Genomic DNA, 9,294 nt, shown 5'->3' with positions numbered 1-9,294 from the left:
TTATATGTGGTTTATATGGATGTGATTTCATTGGTATTTATGCTACTATTATGTTGGTTATGTATGTCTTTTAAGGAGTAGCTATGTATGGATCTCATCATTTTTTTACTTGTAAATGAAAGGAAAACTTATCTATGACCTAATAGATGAAATGGCAGTTGATGTGTTGACGCATCAATGCTACTTAGCGATTCTCAGCTAAGTATGATACCCCTATGCTAAAATATGTTATTTACACCTATATATTACATTTCGTGATATTTTTGACGAAATTCCTGACATGGATAGTAGGGGTCCAGTCAAGATCTCATTCAAGTGATTGCATTTATATTGTCATTTCCTTGTTATTTCACTATTTTGAAGATGTGATTCATTTTTGGGCAGTGACCTGGGCTCTAGGCCTAAAAAAGTGGCTCAAATCTTGGGGAAATTGGTAACATTGTCCAAAAAATTCCCTGGACGCTGGATTGCAGGCTTGTGAGAGCGTCCAAAGGTCCCTAGATGTTGGCATGCCCATAGCATGAGAGTGTCCAAAGGTCAAGTGGTCCAAAAGCTCAGTGGGACCCAGGGGCTGGTTGACAGAAAGTTTGGATTGGTTCTTGAGGGTCCTAATGTTGATGTTGAATGTCTGTATGGTGTGTTTCAATCGGTTCCACTTCCTTAATGTGGCTTAGGATATCTAATCATATCATAATGGCCCCTCATCGCATGTTTACCTTGGTTGGTCGATTTCTTGGGTAGATTTGGGAGGAGGGTGTTAGAGGACCTCCTTTGACCATACTTGCCAGCATTGTTGGACACATCAAAAATCATAGAACAATTGACACCCACAAAGCTCAACCCATATTGAATTGAATAAGAAAACATTGATTAGATTGTTGATACACAGGTTAAGAACACTCGCCAATAGAGGTTTAGTTTTATCAAGTTGTCAAAGCAGACTAGTTCTTTCACCACAAGAAGTGGCTCACAAGGGGCTAGGTTCACCAAAATTTTCCCAATCTAATGGAGACACTCAACACAATGAATATCATTGCTTCCTAAGGTGGGAGGACTAATCCCAAAGGATATCGGTAGCCACCCACCTATTCCACTAGATAACAACATAGTTTTCTATTTTGGTTGTTTTTCTATAGTTTTTTAGGTCTTGAACTTAGGAGCTATTTGGAGGTCGTAAACCATGTTTTTTCGTGAAATGAGCACTTGGAAATCATAGAATACTAAGTTTAGTCAAAAAATGTACTACTTGGTTAGATATTTCCAATGGGCTACCGAGAACCCAAAAAAGGGATTGCTTGACAAAGTTACAACCTCGAGAAGTTGATGTTCCAACTTACCCTATCAAGGCCCACAAGCCTTTTGGCACTTCATCTCCCAGGGTTAGGTTTTTGGATGTTTATGGTTTTCTCATACTTCTTTGTGATAAAAAGGCCTTTGAGTGTCATTATAAAACAATCTAACAAAGGTGTGTAGTCGTCACATATCTTCTCAGAGATAAGCTAGCATTGTTTGAGCTAGTTTGTTTCCATTATGCATTTATATAGTTTTATCACTTTCCATCTATTAATAGAAGTCAAGTTTCACTAGATCTCCATATTTTGATTATATATCCATTATCATTTTGTTCCCTTCATAATTCAAATAAGTCCTCTAACTAACTATCAAAACTAATCCATCCATTTCAAACTAACACTCTAAATATTGAGTCCTTAAGCCAAGTAGAGTTGAGCTTATAGGGCCTAGGAGGTTTGCAAGGTCAAAACTCCCACTTGAAGAAAGATTGGAACTTGGTTAGATGCCCTTCCTTCTCCTATCCATGATTCAATAACACCTATACTATCCACAAGTTTCTCAACTACCAAAACACAATCAAGTCTCTTGGAGATAGTGTTATCCCCCACCTTATCATTCATCCATGTCAATTTCAAGGTCAAAGTCTCCATGCCACAAAGTCCACCCTCATCTATCTTCTTTACAAAATAGTCAACTAGAGGGTCCATCCTTCTCGATTACCCCCACATAACCTTGTCTCAAAATGAAATTGCATCTCCTCCTTTAATTACATTTTCCTTCCTTAGTTCCATTTTCCCAAAAAATTAATCCCAAAAAGCCTCCTTAGCCAATAATGGCCCATAAAACATTCATAATATTGAATAATGAATCTAAGCCTAGATAGAGAAACTCTATAAATAAAACAAAGAGAGACATTAATTGACGAGTCTTATACCAACCTATCACTAGACCCGTTGATTTCCCTTATTCACTAATATCTTCAAACATCCACCTAGGCCCAAGGATTACAAGAAAAAATATTTAGCCTTTCCCACCTCCATAATTGATTACTAAATCAAAAACACCTTAGAGTTTATTTGTTGCAATCACCCACTTCAAGGATTTTATTTTGAATGCACTTCCACATTTTTTTTTTTTAAATAACACAATTAATTAGGAAATTTAGAAATGGTTTTTCCTATTTTAAAATTTCCTTGAATAGTCATTTTCTTATTAGTAAAACTTCCACGTCGACCTTTATTTGTGCTTGAGAAAGAAGATATCTCCTACCAAAACCAATTAAAAGTATGTTTACTTCAAAAATTTTAATCTTTATGTTTCTTTAGAAATTAGTTACATTTATCTTTTATATTTATTGTAGGTTTGAATCATTAAAATATTTACTCATAAAACTAATGATTAATTTATGCTAAACCTTCTAAGACATTGAATTTACAATTAATATTTACATAGTTTATTTTTATTTTAATTATATATTTTATTCTTCTACTTTTCATATAATTTAAGATAACAATATATTCTATCCCCCTTATAACTCTCTCCCCCATCCATGTAATGTTAATTTTTCTAGTTGGTTTTAAATGATATCTTTTTGGAGGACATAAAAAATATTCATTTGTAAATTCCTCAACACTTGACCTCTTTGAACTTGTAATTGTAATTAATTATATTGTTGATCCCTTTATTCGAATGTAAATCTAAATGGGAAAAATACTTATAATAACTGTAATTATAATATAATACTAACCGATGAAGAGGCACAACCGTGATAAAAACCATTAGAAGCCATGAGGAGGATGGAGGCTAGTAAAGATGGGTTTATGGCATTAACACCCATGAAATATTGAGTTGAGCCAATATTCTAATATTATTAAATTCTCCCATGAAAATTTCAAATGGAAAAGTATGGTAATAACTACTAGAAGTTATGAGAGGAATGGGGGTTGTACTTGAACTTTCTTATCCAAGACATGGGACAATGTTACTAAATTTCCTAGAGGTATGGACTATGTACCCTGTATTTGGAGACTCTTAATCACCTGCATATCCCAACAAAGGGAGAAATCGAAGAAAAGAGGAAAAAGAGCATAGGGTATCACTCAGAGGGAAAGAATAATCACCTATGCTTAAGAGAAACAAGGATCAAAGCAAAGAGAAATGTGAATGTAATGCACAGGGTAAAATCTAGAGGAGAGTGAAAAGAGACAAAGTAACAACTCTTATGTGAGTGCAAGAATAGGGTAGAAATATGGATAGATAAAAGACTGATGTGACAACTAGATGAAGGAGGTCAACATCAAATATCCACTTGGTATTTTCGATAAAATTCCACTCATGGCTTTCTAGTCTAGCTCGAGGGTGGATAGCTGTAAGAAACATTACAATGAAACTAAGCCTATAGTGGGGTGGAACGTAGCTCACCCTTCATTAGTTGTAGTTAGAATTTGTTTGAAATTGGATAATTTCCCTTGTGGACTTATTACATAAACCATAATGAATGAAATGGAATTTATGTTAATAGATTATGCATCTATGAGTTACTTGCTAAATGGACATCATAGCCTATGTGTTTCAATCAGATGGTTATTTGCTTGATTGGTTGTATTGGAAGGATCATTTCACATGATTGTATGGCTATCTTCAACAGGTGTAGACAACTATCATCAGAGTTTGAAGCCCAAGGAGAAGGCCCTAAGACTTTGGTGATGTATTGTCAAAATTCTTATTTCCTTTAAATTTTTCAGCCATGTAAGTCATTCAGTCAGTTAATTTTAAGTCAGTCAGTCAGTTTGTAGTCAGTTGGTTAATTTTTCAATTTTCATGTTTGACTCCATTGCCCAATGGTTTAGGCCACTAGTCTACGATTTTGTTCTTGGCACCTCACAGGGAGGTTGCCATCCCCATTGGAGCCAATGTTAGGGTCATAAGTTTTATCGTCAATTTTTTTTCCTATCCTTAAATTTTCAGTTTGGAGTAGTTGAGCCTCTGACTATTGCTATTGTCATAGCCTCCAGATCATTTTCCATCATCTTTGAGTTTCTTGCATGAAGGGTTCATTCAAATTCTGAAAGGGTCTCAGTCAATGAGATTCATGGTCTGGTATGTTTTTACAGTCAATCTGTGCTTCCTTTTACTTCCTACCCTATTTCCCTGTTTCCATTTATACATACCTTCATATATCATCTACATCCTATACACTTTTCACATATCATTTACATCTTATTCACATTTCATTTCCTTTCCCTCCCTTCGTTCTAAACCTATCCCCATGACACCACTACCACTCCCCTATACTCATAACATGTACAACCCTCATGTATAACATGCAACCCCATCCACCCCATCACCTAAGAGACATCATACTCCCTACACTCATGCCAAGCATGGAGGGCTTCTACACTCTACAATACAATTTCCTCTCAAATTGATTGTTTTAGTCACCATTTTGTAGAACGGTTTCTGACCACATGGAGGCGAATTTTGGAAAATGGAAAGAGGTTTTTCTTTAAAAAAAACAAGAGCACAATAACCTCTTCCATATTTTACACATATGTCATAAATCGAGAGATTCGATTACACCTTCAAATCCTATTTTTCGAACTGCACAAATACTCTGTTTTAGTCATGGTTTTGCAGAGAAGTTTCTGAGGCTTTGGGGAAGAATTTGAAGACATTAAGAGAGGTTTTTCTAAAACACAATATTTTGTGAAAAAAAATATCTTATATTTTATAAAGTTTCTATATTTTTGGAGTTACATGCGTCAAATGGTGGCCTATTTTCACATTTTCTGCTTACTGAATGAGGTGTTGCGCACTCGCTATGCAGGTCATGCCCAGACTATCTCACATACACTAGATGATGGCCACCTATCAAGTTTTGAAGATGTTGGCATCGGGTACATGTGTTTCCATATCACCCCCTTAAAATCTTGCCACGTGTCATTTCTAGAAGGGTGAAATTTCCAATGCTACGTAGGCTTTTGAACAATGAGTTTTTTGTGCTTTCGCTATTTCAGTCATGTTGATCAGTCCAAAGACTTTTTAAGTTAATTTTTATTAATATAGTTTGTTTTTTCTTTCAGAAGTACAAAAATATGCTTTATGTTTTATGTTTGGAGGAAAATCATTTAAAAAGCAACAGTTTACTATGTTTTTTTCGTTTTTGAATCGATCCTTTGTGGGATCGAAGATGTAGTGAACCTGAACTTATTTTGATCGATGTATCTATTATATATTTTCATGAATGAAGACAAAGACTTTTGTTGTTGGTTTCTCAATTGCTAGAGGAGTTATTGCAGTTATGCTTGTGATTTGGTTTTAATGATCATGCCTGAACGTTGAAGGGGTTCCATTCAATTTATGGAGATTCTTATGGTATGGATGTTTTCGGAATAATTTTCTCTCCCAGTTTATATGTCATTCTCTTGTATGTTTTCTTCATATTAATTTAAAGGTGTATGGGACAGTTGTACTTGAATTCATTTTACATGCTCATGTTTGATTAAACCGGGTATATTTCAGTTGCAAATGAAATATGTATGCCTTTGAAAGTATTGTATTTTCTTCCAGATGGTCATTGATCTGAGTTTCAGTGATAAAATATTATTATTTCTGCTCTTTTGATTAATATCTTGATAATATTACCTTCCCTATACTACAATTTCGTTATTCATTCTGAAAATTGTACTAATTAAGCCTCCATATATGAAGCTGGTTGGAAATACATCAACATGTCACAATAGGGATATCACTATTACTGTAAATATTTTTTCCTAGAATCCTCTACCACCTTCATTATCAAAATCCAAACATTTTCAAAACTGTTCTATGTATGCTATATAGTCAAATATTTTATTTTCATCAGTTGAGGGATCCCCCTCCAGCTATAAAGGCTAGTTTTTTAGCCAATAGCGATTTGTGGTTACCTCTGTGGCCCTTTCCTCGACCTAAAGGGATTTGCGGAGTGATAACATGTGGCATTTGTTTGAAATCAAATAAGTTCCCTTGTGGACTTATTACATAAACCATAATGAATGAAATGGAAGTCAAGTTAATAGATTATGCATCCATGAGTTACTTGCTAAATGGACATCATAGCCTATGTGTTTCTTATTTATGATATAATAAAGTAAACATGCTAGTTATTCCTAGATGAAAGAGTAAATCTAGTATTATTGGTTGTGATATTTGTGTAATGTTCATATGTCTGCTTTTGTTTATTTATGTTCTCTCATGATGTGCTTGAGGAGAATATGAGTGATAGACCTATAAACCTGGTTATTATTTATGTCCTAGTTATTAAAGACAATAATTAAATAAGAAGTATGGTTGAGAAGACTATGGAAGTGTTGACAATGATGAATGCCACCAAAATTGTAACAAGATCTCCCCAATGTGAAGTCCCAATTAGACCCCACACTGTTTGGTGTAGGAGTCCCATCAAGTCATAGAGTTCAGCAACCATTGGAAAGGTTTCAAAGATATGCCTAGGTTATGATTACACACAAGAGAATGCAACACCTCTTTGGGGTAGAAATTATGTGAGCTTTGTCAGAAACCCAATGTAAACTTCATGAGGGAACATCCACAACTGGTAAAAGGAAAATGAGCATCTGGTTATAAAAGTAGTAGTACTATCCTAAAGGGGGACCCATGAAGGAAGAGAAAGAATTGTTGGTTACCTATAGATTACTCCACATAATAAGAAACAACCATTAAATCATAACAACACTCATTCAATAACAACCATATCTAAGAAATAAATTAGTCCATTCACTTAGTATGTAATTAAAAATACATATATCATAAACATAACAAGAATAGTCCTATTATATCTACAATACATGTATGAAGAAGTGTTGGCTCATTGAGCTTATTATTAAGAGTGAAAGATCTCAAGTACATTGTTACATGAATGAAACACTATATCTAGTAGTGGAACCTGAAGCCACAACTTGCTTCTCTAAAGAATGATCTATCTCCTATGCACTACAAGAGAAGCCAAGGCAAGAATCCAGGAATCCAAGCCCTTCACTTGAGTTATGAGGAGATATTTATAACAAATAACAATGAACTTAGACCTTCCTCATGACTCTTCAACTTCTATGAATGTTTACATTCTATTCATGACTCATTACATTCCGTATGTGACTATTCACATTCCACATGTGTCCCTCAGACTTCATTACATACCATTTATTACATAAGACAAATTCCATATGAGACAGTGGCTATATAAGACAAAACTTATAATGGGAAAAATGCTCATCAAATTCATAATTCATTTTCTTCCTCATGGAGCTCATTTGTAATGTAATTGTGCTATGCTCTAAACTCTATTAAGATGGATTTGACCCAAACTGGAAAATCCCCTACATACTAAATCTTCACCTCCAGTTCCTCTGTTAGTATGGTATTAAACCTCAACTGTACATTATTTCATAGCCATGAAAGTTTCATATGAGCTTTGACCAATGTGATGGTTGTGGAGCTATAAAAAGGGTCTCTTTCACCTCTAATTACCTCACATTAATATGTCAATCCGGGAGCGTTTTGTTATTTCAAAGAGTGTCTCAGTCTGAGGCTATCATTTTTCAGAGTAATGCTAGTAGTACAGCGTTCAAAAAAATACAAGAGTAAACGGATGCTTGTCTATAACTAAGTACTTCAAAGGAATAAATCACACACTCAGAAAACTCAGCAACTTATCAGTCAAAGGTTTGGCAGCGATAACCCATCCCTTTGGAAACTGATGGAAAGGAAATTAGAGCATGGACCACGGGTCTGAGAGCTAGACAGTAAATGCAGAGGCTCACTACAGTGTTAGATCATCTCTCATGCCAAAACAACAAATGCGAGTAAATGAAACGGTAGATAGAAAAATGGAACAACAAATCTGGAATGGAACAACAATTCTAAAATGGAACAGCAATTCTGAAATGGAACAACAATTCTGAAATGGAACAACAATTCTGAAATGGAACAGCAATTAAACAACTAAGTCTCGCGAGCAGTGATCAAACTGAATCTACTAACCCAAATGCACTCATCGTAATCAAATAGCAATCTTTCATTCTTAAGGCAAATCAAGCAGCACGCACTAATAAAACAGCACTAATTACTGATAAGTTATGGAACAGCGCTTGGAAATCATATACACGCACAACACACTTGAAGAGTAATCTGATCTAGCATCAATCTTAATTAACAGGAATACGACTGTGTTTCAAAATGGAACAACATTACTTCTGAATCCAACAATCGTAAAGAACACAACTTTCGGATGAATTCTATAACAAGAATGTACAGCACAAAAGCTCTGTAACAGAATAGTAATAATATTCGGTCAAGACTAATAACATTCAATCAACTCTGAAAGGATCAGTAATATAATGCAGAATCAATACAATAGTTTTGTCTATAAAAACCTTAATGAATTAATCTTAACAGAGCATGTGATGTCAACTTATAGAGCATATCAGATTACCAAATAACAACGATAAGCAAACCACACAGAAATTAAATCGTAGTGATATAGAAGCAAGTGTCCTCGGGGGCCGGGCCCTTAGCCTCCAAGGGTACACCGCTTTAAGTTAATCCAGACGTAGAGATAAGATAATCACCAAGTTTGTATTAATGCATAAAACAAAAGTACAATGAACCAGTTCTCAACGAGACTCGATGATCAAAGTTTGATCTTTAACAGAAAATTACATAAAAGCATGATCCCCAAAGCTAACAGTGTTGTCCCTTTATATAAGGGTGACGGCGGAGATGTCTAAGTAACAAGATAGATAAAGCAGCGATCCCTCAGGATCAAAGATCCTGAGGGATTCGCCAAACTGTTAATCCTTAATCATCTCTTTTCTCCTCCGCCGAGCTGGTGTCTTCTCCTCCTTTTCTGGGCCGGTTTGCTTTGATCTTCTTAGCCTTGTTTGCACTCGGTCCCCCGTCAAAGGGACAGCAGCTACCCTGTTCTTGTCTTTTTCTTTGGAACAGGTA

Source organism: Pinus tabuliformis, chromosome 4_1 (genome assembly GCF_031772625.1).
Source record: "Pinus tabuliformis cultivar Carrire ecotype Pingquan chromosome 4_1, CPIR1, whole genome shotgun sequence".
In the NCBI taxonomy this organism is placed as follows: Eukaryota; Viridiplantae; Streptophyta; class Pinopsida; order Pinales; family Pinaceae; genus Pinus; species Pinus tabuliformis.
Note: the sequence above shows the minus strand (reverse complement) of the source record.